This window comes from Pseudophryne corroboree, chromosome 11, assembly GCF_028390025.1.
Source record: "Pseudophryne corroboree isolate aPseCor3 chromosome 11, aPseCor3.hap2, whole genome shotgun sequence".
NCBI classification, from domain to species: Eukaryota; Metazoa; Chordata; class Amphibia; order Anura; family Myobatrachidae; genus Pseudophryne; species Pseudophryne corroboree.
In genome coordinates, this window is record NC_086454.1 from 60796541 (window position 1) to 60810180 (window position 13640).

The following is a 13640-nucleotide window of genomic DNA, read 5'->3' on the forward strand; positions in this document are numbered from 1 at the left end:
AAAGGAGGTGACCGCACAACATTATCACCACATGTGGCGAAAATATGTTGCGTGGTGTGAGGCCAGGAAGGCCCCACGAAGAAATTTCAACTCGGTCGATTCCTGCATTTCTTGCAAACAGGAGTGTCTATGGGCCTCAAATTGGGGTCCATTAAGGTTCAAATTTCGGCCCTGTCGATTTTTCTTCCAAAAAGAATTGGCTTCAGTTCCTGAAGTCCAGAAGTTTGTCAAGGGAGTATTGCATATACAACCCCCTTTTGTGCCTCCAGTGGCACTGTGGGATCTCAACGTAGTTCTGGGATTCCTCAAAACACATTGGTTTAAAACCAGTCAAATCTGTGGATTTGAAGCATCTCACATGAAAAGTGAACATGCTCTTGGACCTGGCCTGGACCAGGCGAGTGTCAAATTGGTGGTTTTTTTTCTCAAAAAAGCCCATATCTGTTTGTCCATTCGGACAGGGCAGAGCTGCGGACTCGTCCCCAGTTCTCTCCCTAAGGTGGTGTCAGTGTTTCACCTGAACCAGCTTATTGTGGTGTCTTGCGCCTACTAGGGACTTGGAGGACTCCAAGTTGCTAGATGTGGTCAGGGCCCTGAAAATATAGGTTCCAGGACGGCTGGAGTCAGGAAAACTGACTTGCTGTTATCCTGTATGCACCCAACAAACTGGGTGCTCTTGCTTTTAAGCAGACTTTTGCTAGTTGGATGTGTAATACAATTCAGCTTGCACATTCTGTGGCAGGCCTGCCACAGCCAAAATATGTAAATGCCCATTCCACAAGGAAGGTGGGCTCATCTTGGGCGGCTGCCCGAGGGGTCTCGGCTTTACAACTTTGCCGAGCGGCTATTTAGTCAGGGGCAAACACGTTTGTAAAATCCTACAAATTTGATACCCTGGCTAAGGAGGACCTGGAGTTCTCTCATTCGGTGCTGCAGAGTCATCCGCACTCTCCCGCCCGTTTGGGAGCTTTGGTATAATCCCCATGGTCCTTTCAGGAACCCCAGCATCCACTAGGACGATAGAGAAAATAAGAATTTACTTACCGATAATTCTATTTCTCGGAGTCCGTAGTGGATGCTGGGCGCCCATCCCAAGTGCGGATTATCTGCATTACTTGTACATAGTTACAAAAATCGGGTTATTATTGTTGTGAGCCATCCTTTCAGAGGCTCCGCTGTTATCATACTGTTAACTGGGTTCAGATCACAGGTTGTACAGTGTGATTGGTGTGGCTGGTATGAGTCTTACCCGGGATTCATAAATCCTTCCTTATTGTGTACGCTCGTCCGGGCACAGTACCTAACTGAGGCTTGGAGGAGGGTCATAGGGGGAGGAGCCAGTGCACACCACCTGATCCTAAAGCTTTACTTTTTGTGCCCTGTCTCCTGCGGAGCCGCTATTCCCCATGGTCCTTTCAGGAACCCCAGCATCCACTACAGACTCCGAGAAATAGAATTATCGGTAAGTAAATTCTTATTATCCAAGGACAAGGGTGTCTCTCCTGTGGTGGTTACAGAGTGCTCATCTTCTAGAGGGCCGCAGACTCGGCATTCAGGATTGGATGCTGGTGACCACGGAGGCCAGCCCGAGAGGCTGGGGAGCAGTCACACAAGGAAAAAATTTCCAGGGAGTGTGATCAAGTCTGGAGACTTTTCTCCACATAAATATACTGGAGCTAAGGGTAAATTTATAATACTCTAAGCTTAGCAAGACCTCTGCTTCAAGGTCAGCCGGTATTGATCCAGTGGGAAAAACATCACGGCAGTCGCCCACGTAAATAGACAGGGCGGCACAAGAAGCAGGAGGGCAATGGCAAAAACTGCAAGGACTTTTCGCTGGGCGGAAAATCATGTGATAGCACTGTCAGCAGTGTTTCATTCCGGGAATGGAAACTGGGAAGCAGACTTCCTCAGCAGGCACGACCTCCACCCGGCAGAATGGAAACTTCATCGGGAAGTTTTCCACATGATTGTAAACCGTTGGGAAATACCAAAGGTGGACATGATGGCGTCCCGTCTGAACAAAAAACGGGACAGGTATTGCGCCAGGTTAAGAGACCCTCAGGCAATAGCTGTGGACGTTCTGGTAACACCATGGATGTACCAGTCGGTGTATGTGTTCCATCCTCTGCTTCTCATACCTAAGGTACTGAGACTTATAAGACGTAGAGGAGTAAGAACTATACTCATGGCTCCGGATTGGCCAAGAAGGACTTGGTACCCGGAACTTCAAGAGATGCTCACAGAGGACTTATGGCCTCTGCCGCTAAGAAGGGACTTGTTTCAGCAAGTACCATGTCTGTTCCAAGACTTACCGCAGCTGCGTTTGACGGCATGGCGGTGGAACGCCGGATCCTAAGGGAAAAAGGCATTCCGGAAGAGGTCATTCCTACCCTGGTCAAAGCCAGAAAGGAGGTGACCGCACAACATTATCACCACATGTGGCAAAAATATGTTGCGTGGTGTGAGGCCAGAAAGGCCCCACGAAGAAATTTCAACTCGGTCGATTCCTGCATTTCCTGCAAACAGGAGTGTCTATGGGCCTCAAATTGGGGTCCATTAAGGTTCAAATTTCGGCCCTGTCGATTTTCTTCCAGAAAGAAGTGGCTTCAGTTCCTGAAGTCCAGAAGTTTGTCAAGGGAGTATTGCATATACAACCCCCTTTTGTGCCTCCAGTGGCACTGTGGGATCTCAACGTAGTTCTGGGATTCCTCAAATCACATTGGTTTAAAACCAGTCAAATCTGTGGATTTGAAGCATCTCACATGAAAAGTGACCATGCTCTTGGCCCTGGCCTGGACCAGGCGAGTGTCAAATTGGTGGTTTTTTTCTCAAAAAAGCCCATATCTGGTTGTCCATTTGGACAGGGCAGAGCTGCGGACTCGTCCCCAGTTCTCTCCCTAAGGTGGTGTCAGTGTTTCACCTGAACCAGCTTATTTTGGTGCCTTGCGCCTACTAGGGACTTGGAGGACTCCAGGTTGCTAGATGTTGTCAGGGCCCTGTAAATATAGGTTCCAGGACGGCTGGAGTCAGGAAAACTGACTTGCTGTTATCCTGTATGCACCCAACAAACTGGGTGCTCTTGCTTCTAAGCAGACTATTGCTAGTTGGATGTGTAATACAATTCAGCTTGCACATTCTGTGGCAGGCCTGCCACAGCCAAAATATGTAAATGCCCATTCCACAAGGAAGGTGGGCTTATCTTGGGCGGCTGCCCGAGGGGTCTCGGCTTTACAACTTTGCCGAGCGGCTATTTAGTCAGGGGCAAACACGTTGGTAAAATCCTACAAATTTGATACCCTGGCTAAGGAGGACCTGGAGTTCTCTCATTCGGTGCTGCAGAGTCATCCGCACTCTCCCGCCCGTTTGGGAGCTTTGGTATTATCCCCATGGTCCTTTCAGGAACCCCAGCATCCACTAGGACGAAAGAGAAAATAAGAATTTACTTACCGATAATTCCATTTCTCGGAGTCCGTAGTGGATGCTGGGCGCCCATCCCAAGTGCGGATTATCTGCAATACTTGTACATAGTTACAAAAATCGGGTTATTATTGTTGTGAGCCATCTTTTCAGAGGCTCCGCTGTTATCATACTGTTAACTGGGTTCAGATCACAGGTTGTACAGTGTGATTGGTGTGGCTGGTATGAGTCTTACCCGGGATTCAAAATCCTTCCTTATTGTGTACGCTCGTCCGGGCACAGTATCCTAACTGAGGCTTGGAGGAGGGTCATAGGGGGAGGAGCCAGTGCACACCACCTGATCCTAAAGCTTTACTTTTTGTGCCCTGTCTCCTGCGGAGCCGCTATTCCCCATGGTCCTTTCAGGAACCCCAGCATCCACTACGGACTCCGAGAAATAGAATTATCGGTAAGTAAATTCTTATTATCTATCATGTATGTATGTGTTATATGTATGTATCTAGCTATCGTGTGCGCACATGATATATGTATGTATCACACCTACCTCTATACATACATACACACACACCTATATCTGTACGTACACTGACATACACACACCAACATCTATACATACACACACTGACCCCTATACGTACACCGACGTACCCACACCTGCATCTACACATGCACATGCTGACACCTGGACATACAGTGACGTACCCACATGTTCATCTATACCTGCACATGCTGACACCTGGACGTACCCACATCTGCATCTATATATACACGTGCTGACACCTGGACGTACACCGACGTACCCACACCTGCATCTACACATGCACATGCTGACACCTGGACATACAGTGACGTACCCACATGTTCATCTATACCTGCACATGCTGACACCTGGACGTACCCACATCTGCATCTATACATACACGTGCTGACACCTGGACGTACACCGACGTACCCACACCTGCATCTACACATGCACATGCTGACACCTGGACATACAGTGACGTACCCACATGTTCATCTATACCTGCACATGCTGACACCTGGACGTACCCACATCTGCATCTATATATACACGTGCTGACACCTGGACGTACACCGACGTACCCACACCTGCATCTACACATGCACATGCTGACACCTGGACATACAGTGACGTACCCACATGTTCATCTATACCTGCACATGCTGACACCTGGACGTACCCACATCTGCATCTATATATACACGTGCTGACACCTGGACGTACACCGACGTACCCACACCTGCATCTACACATGCACATGCTGACACCTGGACATACAGTGACGTACCCACATGTTCATCTATACCTGCACATGCTGACACCTGGATGTACCCACATCTGCATCTATATATACACGTGCTGACACCTGGACGTACACCGACGTACCCACACCTGCATCTACACATGCACATGCTGACACCTGGACATACAGTGACGTACCCACATGTTCATCTATACCTGCACATGCTGACACCTGGATGTACCCACATCTGCATCTATATATACACGTGCTGACACCTGGACGTACACCGACGTACCCACACCTGCATCTACACATGCACATGCTGACACCTGGACATACAGTGACGTACCCACATGTTCATCTATACCTGCACATGCTGACACCTGGACGTACTCACATCTGCATCTATACATACACGTGCTGACAACTGAACGTACACACACCTGCATCTATACATACACATGCTGACACCTGGACGTACACCGACGTACCCACACCTGCATCTATACATACACATGCTGACACCTGGACGTACACCGACCTGCATCTATACATACACGCGCTGACACCTGGATGAACACCGACGTACACACACCTGCATCTATGCATACACTCGCTGACACCTGGACATACAAACACCTGCATCTATACATACACGCTTTGAGACCTGGACGTACACCAACGTACCCACACCTGCATCTATACATACACATGCTGACACCTGGACGTACACTGACGTACACACACCTGCATCTATACATACACATACTGACACCTGGACTTACACCGATGTACACACACCTGCATCTATACATACACATGCTGACACCTGGATGTACACCGACGTACACACACCTGCATCTATACATACACATGCTGACACCTGGACTTACACCGACGTACACACAAAACTTCATCTATACATACACATGCTGACACCTGGATGTACACCGATGTGTACACACCTGCATCTATACATACACATACTGACACCTGAACGTACACCGACATACCCACACCTGCATCTATACATGCACGCGCGGATGTGTGAGTGCGTCAGTGTGCGGGTTGTGTGAGTGCGTCAGTGTGCGGGTTGTGTGAGTGCGTCAGTGTGCGGGTTGTGTGAGTGCGTCAGTGTGCGGGTTGTGTGAGTGCGTCGGTGTGCGGGTTGTGTGAGCGCGTCGGCGTGCGGGATGTGTGAGCGCGTCGGCGTGCGGGATGTGTGAGCGCGTCGGCGTGCAGGATGTGTGAGCGCGTCGGCGTGCAGGATGTGTGAGCGCGTCGGTGTGCAGGATGTGTGAGCGCGTCGGTGTGCAGGATGTGTGAGCGCGTCGGCGTGCAGGATGTGTGAGCGCGTCGGCGTGCAGGATGTGTGAGCGCGTCGGCGTGCAGGATGTGTGAGCGCGTCAGCGTGCAGGATGTGTGAGCGCGTCAGCGTGCAGGATGTGTGAGCGCTTCAGCGTGCAGGATGTGTGAGTGCGTCAGCGTGTGGATGTATGAGAGCGGCAGTGTACGGATATGTGGATGTATGAGAGCGGCAGTGTACGGATATGTGGATGTATGAGAGCGGCAGTGTACGGATATGTGGATGTATGAGAGCGGCAGTGTACGGATATGTGGATGTATGAGAGCGGCAGTGTACGGATATGTGGATGTATGAGAGCGGCAGTGTACGGATATGTGGATGTATGAGAGCGGCAGTGTACGGATATGTGGATGTATGAGAGCGGCAGTGTACGGATATGTGGATGTATGAGAGCGGCAGTGTACGGATATGTGGATGTATGAGAGCGGCAGTGTACGGATATGTGGATGTATGAGAGCGGCAGTGTACGGATATGTGGATGTATGAGAGCGGCAGTGTACGGATATGTGGATGTATGAGAGCGGCAGTGTACGGATATGTGGATGTATGAGAGCGGCAGTGTACGGATATGTGGATGTATGAGAGCGGCAGTGTACGGATATGTGGATGTATGAGAGCGGCAGTGTACGGATATGTGGATGTATGAGAGCGGCAGTGTACGGATATGTGGATGTATGAGAGCGGCAGTGTACGGATATGTGGATGTATGAGAGCGGCAGTGTACGGATATGTGGATGTATGAGAGCGGCAGTGTACGGATATGTGGATGTATGAGAGCGGCAGTGTACGGATATGTGGATGTATGAGAGCGGCAGTGTACGGATATGTGGATGTATGAGAGCGGCAGTGTACGGATATGTGGATGTATGAGAGCGGCAGTGTACGGATATGTGGATGTATGAGAGCGGCAGTGTACGGATATGTGGATGTATGAGAGCGGCAGTGTACGGATATGTGGATGTATGAGAGCGGCAGTGTACGGATATGTGGATGTATGAGAGCGGCAGTGTACGGATATGTGGATGTATGAGAGCGGCAGTGTACGGATATGTGGATGTATGAGAGCGGCAGTGTACGGATATGTGGATGTATGAGAGCGGCAGTGTACGGATATGTGGATGTATGAGAGCGGCAGTGTACGGATATGTGGATGTATGAGAGCGGCAGTGTACGGATATGTGGATGTATGAGAGCGGCAGTGTACGGATATGTGGATGTATGAGAGCGGCAGTGTACGGATATGTGGATGTATGAGAGACAGAATGAAATAGAATGAGATAGCGTGTGTGGCAGAAATAAAACAAGATAGTATGTGTGTAAAAGAGAGCAAGAATTAGAGAGAAAAAGGAGAGATGTGAGATAATATGAGAGAGACCAGAGAGTGTATGAGTGAGAGGTGGCAGTCGGGATGAGAAGGCAGTGGCGGCACCCTTCAACCCAGCACCGCACTGATGCTGCTGTCAGTTGTGAAGGGCCTTCTCGAAACCAGAGAGCCAGCCAGTAGGGGTAAACTATGTAAGTACCAGAGTATGTGTGTTTAGCTGTGTGCGTATTTTGCTATATGTGTGTGTGTGTACAATTGTTTTGCTATGTGTGTTTAGCTGTTTGTGTGTTTTGTCATACGTGTGTATGTGTGTGTTGCTATGTGTGTGTCTTTTACAATGTGTGTGTATATACAGGGCTGGCCAACCGTTACATTGCGGAGAGTACCATATGTGGAGGGTGCTGCCGCTGCCTTCTCATCTTCTCCCGATGTGTGCTCGAACCCCTGCTGCACTGCCCCAAGAGAGAGCCTGGATCACAGGGTGAGGTGAGTGGGGAGCCAGGAAGGGAAAACACTGGCACAGGGTCGCACACTGCAGCCGCCATTTTTCTGCAAGCACACTTTCTCTCTGTTACCTCTGCCTCAGTCACCCACTCTATACCTGTTACCCACTATCTCCCTCTCACCCCTGTCTCAGTCACTCACCATCTCCCTGTCACCCCTGCCTCACCAATCGCCCACTATCTCCCTGTCACCCCTACTTCAGTCACCCACTATCTCCCTGTCACCCCTACTTCAGTCACCCACTATCTCCCTGTCACCCCTGCCTCACCAGTCACCCACTATCTACCTGTCACTCCTGCCTTACTCACCCACTATCTCCCTGTCACCCCTGCTTCAGTCACCCACTATCTCCCTGTCACCCATGCTTCATTCACCCACTCTCTCCCTGTCACCCCTGCCTCAGTCACCTACGCTCTCCCTGTCACCCCTGCCTCAGTCACCAACTCTACATGTCACCCCTGCCTCAGTCACCCACTATCTCCCTATTACTCCTGCCTCAGTCACCCACTATCTCCCTGTCACCCCTGCTTCAGTCGGGATCCGGTCTGAAGATCGACAGTGTCTATGTCGACCACTATAGGTCGACAGTCACTAGGTCGACAGGGTTTGAAGGTCTACAGGGTTTATAGGTTGACATGTTCTAGGTCGACAGAGCAAAAGGTCGACCTGAGTTTTTAACTTTTTTTTTTCTTTCTTTTTTTTAACTTTTTCATTCTTGACGATCCACATGGACTACGATTGGGAATAGTAACCTTGCCCGAAGCATGGCGAGCGAAGCAGTGCACTAATTGGGCTTCCCGGTCACTGTACGGAGAAAACGACACCAAAAAAAATGAAATGCTCATGTTGACCTAGAACATGTTGACCTAGAAACCCTGTTGACCTTCAAACCCTGTCGACCTAGTGACTGTCGACCTATAGTGGTTGACCTAAACATTGTCGACCTAGACACTGTCGATCTAATGATCCACACCCTGCTGACACCCACTATCTCCCTCTCACACCTGCTTCAGTCACCCACTATCTCCCTGTCACCCTGCCTCATTCACCCACTCTCTGTCATCCTGCCTCAGCCACCAACTCTACCTATCACCCTGACTCAGTCATATACTCTCTACTTGTCACCCAGGCCTCAGTCACCCACTATCTCCCTGTCACCCCTGCCTCATTAGTCACCCACTATCTCCCTGTCACCCCTGCCTCATTAGTCACCCACTATCTCCCTGTCACCCCGCCTCACCAGTCACCCACTATCGCCCTGTCACCCCTGCCTCAGTCACACACTATCGCCCTGTCACCCCTGCTTCAGTCACCCACTATCGCCCTGTCACCCCTGCTTAAGTCACCCACTATCTCCCTATTACTCCTGCCTCAGTCATCCACTATCTCCCTGTCACCCCTGCCTCAGTCATCTACTATCTCCCTGTCACCCCTGCCTCAGTCACCCACTATCTCCCTGTCACCCCTGCCTCACCAGTCACCCACTATCTCCCTGTCACCCCTGCCTCACCAGTCACCCACTATCTCCCTGTCACCCCTGCCTCACCAGTCACCCACTATCTCCCTGTCACCCCTGCCTCACCAGTCACCCACTATCTCCCTGTGACCACTACCTCAGTCACCCACTATCTACCGGTCACTCCTGCCTTACTCGCCCACTATCTCCCTGTCACCCCTGCTTCAGTCACCCACTATCTCCCTGTCACCCACTATCTCCCTGTCACCCACTATCTCCCTGTCACCCATGCTTCAGTCACCCACTATCTCCCTGTCACCCATGCTTCAGTCACCCACTATCTCCCTGTCACCCATGCTTCAGTCACCCACTATCTCCCTGTCACCCATGCTTCAGTCACCCACTATCTCCCTGTCACCCCTGCTTCAGTCACCCAATATCTCCCTGTCACCCCTGCTTCAGTCATCAACTCTACCTGTCACCCTGCCTCAGTCATTAACTCTACCTGTCACCCTGCCTCAGTCACCAACTCTACCTGTCACCCTGCCTCAGTCATCTACTCTCTACTGGTCACCCATGCCTCAGTCACCCACTATCTCCCAGTCACTCCTGCCTCACCAGTCACCCACTATCTCCCTGTCACCCCTACTTCAGTCGCCCACTTACAGTTTTTTTGTGGCGCGTGCTATCCCTATTTTTAATAAGGGAGAGGGGCCCAATGCATATTGTTGCTCCTGGGCCCACCATTCTCTAGTTCCGCCACTGCCCTTGTCTGTCTCTGTCTCTCTCGCTGCCCCTGGTACCTCTGTCTCTCTCGCTGCCCCTGGTATCTGTCTGTCTCTCTCTCGCTGCCCCTGGTATCTCTGTCTCTCTCGCTGCCCCTGGTATCTCTATCTGTCTCTCTCTCGCTGCCCCTGGTCTCTCTCTCTCGCTGCCCCTGGTCTCTCTCTCTCGCTGCCCCTGGTTTGTCTCTTTCTCGCTGCCCCTGGTTTGTCTCTTTCTCGCTGCCCCTGGTTTGTCTCTTTCTCGCTGCCCCTGGTTTGTCTCTTTCTCGCTGCCCCTGGTCTGTCATTCTCTCTCTCTCTCTCTGCCCCTGGTCTGTCTCTCTTACTGCACCTGGTCTCTGTGTGTGTGTCTCTTTCTCTCAGTCTGTCCCTGGTCTTTCTGTCTCCTCTCTCTCTCTTCCCCCATGTCTCCCAGTATCTCTCTGGCCCTGGTCTCTCTCTGTCTCCCCATATCTCTGTCTCCTATGTCTCCCAGTCTTTGTCTGGCCCTAGTCTGTCTCTTTCTCTCTCTCTACCTCTAGTCTGTCTCTGTCTCCTCCACCTCTCTCTCTCCCATGTCTTCCAGTGGCCTTCTCTCTGGCCCTCTTTCTGTCCATCTCACTGTCTCTGCCCCTGGTCTCTCCCACATGTCTCCCTCTCGCTGTCTGGCCCAGGGCTCTGTCTCTCATGTCTCCTCTCACTGCCCCTGGTCTCTCTCTCTCATTTCTCCATCTCTCTCTGCTCCTGGTGTCTCTCTCTGTCTCTCTGTAACAACCCCTGGTCTCTCTCTCTGTTTCCCCATCTATCTGTGGCTCTAGTCTCACTCTCTGCCGCTGGCCTCAGTCTGTCTGTCTCTCTTCCCCTGGTCTCTATCTGTCTCACCCCATGTCTCCCGGTCTCTTTGCCCTTGGTCTCTCTGTCTCCCCGTCTCTTTTCCCCCATGTCTCCCAGTGTCTCTCTGGCCCTGGTCTCTCTCTGTCTCCTCCACCTCTCTCTCTCTCTCTGTCTCTGCCCCTGGTCTCTCTCTGTCTCTGCCCCTGGTCTCTCTCTGTCTCTGCCCCTGGTCTCTCTCTGTCTCTGCCCCTGGTCCCTCTCTGTTTCTCTCTTCCCCATATCTTCCTCTCTCTGTCTGCCCCTGGTCTCTCTCTGTCTGCCCCTGGTCTCTCTCTGTCTCTGCCCCTGGTCTCTCTCTGTCTCTGCCCCTGGTCTCTCTCTGTCTCTGCCCCTGGTCTCTCTCTCTGTCTCTGCCCCTGGTCTCTCTCTCTGTCTCTGCCCCTGGTCTCTCTCTCTGTCTCTGCCCCTGGTCTCTCTCTGTCTCTGCCCCTGGTCCCTCTCTGTTTCTCTCTTCCCCATATCTTCCTCTCTCTGTCTGCCCCTGGTCTCTCTCTGTCTGCCCCTGGTCTCTCTCTGTCTCTGCCCCTGGTCTCTCTCTGTCTCTGCCCCTGGTCTCTCTCTCTGTCTCTGCCCCTGGTCTCTCTCTCTGTCTCTGCCCCTGGTCTCTGTCTCTGCCCCTGGTCTCTCTCTCTGTCTCTGCCCCTGGTCTCTCTCTCTGTCTCTGCCCCTGGTCTCTCTCTCTGTCTCTGCCCCTGGTCTCTCTCTCTGTCTCTGCCCCTGGTCTCTCTCTCTGTCTCTGCCCCTGGTCTCTCTCTCTGTCTCTGCCCCTGGTCTCTCTCTCTGTCTCTGCCCCTGGTCTCTCTCTCTGTCTCTGCCCCTGGTCTCTCTCTCTGTCTCTGCCCCTGGTCTCTCTCTCTGTCTCTGCCCCTGGTCTCTCTCTCTGTCTCTGCCCCTGGTCTCTCTCTCTGTCTCTGCCCCTGGTCTCTCTCTCTGTCTCTGCCCCTGGTCTCTCTCTCTGTCTCTGCCCCTGGTCTCTGTTGCCCTCTCTCCCATGTGTCCCTCTCACTGCCCCTGGTCTCTCTCTCTCTGCTCCTGATCCCTCCCTCTCTCTGTCTCCATCTCTCTCTCTCTCTCTCCATCTCTCTCTCTCTCTCTCCATCTCTCTCTCTGCCCCTAGTTTCTCATTATCTTTCCAGTGTCTCCCTTTATCTCTCTGCCCCATGTGTCTCCCTCTCTCTCTCTGCCCCATGTGTCTCTTTCAGTTACTCACCAAAACAGTGATAATGCCCATCCCCAGCTGACCATGTCTGTTTTTCTGAATTGCCAATTTTTTTTTTTTTTCGGGTGGGGGGGGGGGGGGGGGCATTCTTCAACATGCCCTGGGCCCCAAAGACCCTAGTTCCGCCTTTGTCTTGGTGTATATATATGATGGATGCACATGTCCAGTTTCAGAAAACTACCGAATATCAAACTGTACTGCTGCTGGAAGTCAATCTTCCAGCATCCGCCCACCTTAGAGGAACCTCCTGGTCTCTCTGCACCCATGGCTTCTCTCAAGTGCGTCCCTGATCTCAGTAATTGGGTAGCCCAGTGGAGCTGGAGATACACCCCCCTTCACCCTCCACCCAGCACTCTGCTGCTGTTGAAAAGAGAAGCAGCCACCTGGGAAATGGAAATACACAATGAGCTGCCCCCAGTGTATTCCCATCAGCTGTTCCTCTCAGCAGCCATTGGGGAAATGTAAAAGCTGCAGAATGCTCTGCCCCAGGCAATGGGCGTGGCCTCGTTAAAATGAGCGTGGCCTCGCCGGAAAAGTCTACCTTACACCCCAGTTTCTCTTACGTCCTAGAGGTTGCTGGGGACTCCATAAGGACCATGGGGTATAGATGGGCTCCGCAGGAGACATGGGCACTCTAAAGACTTTAGATGGGTGTGCACTGGCTCCTCCCTCTATGCCCCTCCTCCAGACCTCAGTTAGATCCTGTGCCCAGAGGAGACTGGATGCACTGCAGGGGAGCTCTACTGAGTTTCTCTGAAAAAGACTTGTTAGTTTTTTTATTTTCAGGGAGCACTGCTGGCAACAGGCTCCCTGCATCGTGGGACTGAGTGGAGAGAAGCAGACCTACTTAAATGATAGGCTCTGCTTCTTAGGCTACTGGACACCATTAGCTCCAGAGGGTCAGAACACAGGTCTCACCCTCGTTGTTCGTCCCGGAGCCACGCCGCCGTCCTCCTCACAGAGCCGGAAGATAGAAGCCGGGTGAGTATAAGAAGAAAGAAGACTTCAAATGCGGCAGAAGACTTCTGATCTTCACTGAGGTACTGCACAGCGGTAACGCTGCGCGCCATTGCTCCCACATTCACACAACCTGACGGCACTGTATGGGTGCAGGGCACGGGTGGGGCGCCCTGGGCAGCAATCATAAACTTCTAGGGACACTGGCATAGATATATATATATATATATATATACATACATACTGCGGAGGGGGTATATTACAGAAACCCCCGCCAGTATAAACATTGAGGGGGCAGAGCTTGATCCTCCAGCACCAACCAGTGCCATTTTCTCCACAGCACGCTGCAGAGAAGCTGGCTCCCCGGACTCTCCCCTGCTGAACATAAGTACAGAGGGCACAAAAGAGGGGGGGTGCACATTTATTTGGCACAGTGAGTGTAATATATATATATATATATATATATATATA

At 51.6% G+C, this 13640-nt stretch overlaps 1 long non-coding RNA gene across 1 annotated transcript in view; it reads left to right on the plus strand.

Annotated features, from left to right (window-relative positions):
* Nucleotides 1–13640, plus strand: part of LOC134968830 (uncharacterized) — a 39736-nt gene that overhangs the window by 8459 nt on the left and 17637 nt on the right. The window contains exon 2 of the long non-coding RNA XR_010189342.1: nucleotides 7731–7861. This is a non-coding gene — a long non-coding RNA (uncharacterized LOC134968830). The remainder of the gene's footprint in view (nucleotides 1–7730; nucleotides 7862–13640) is intronic.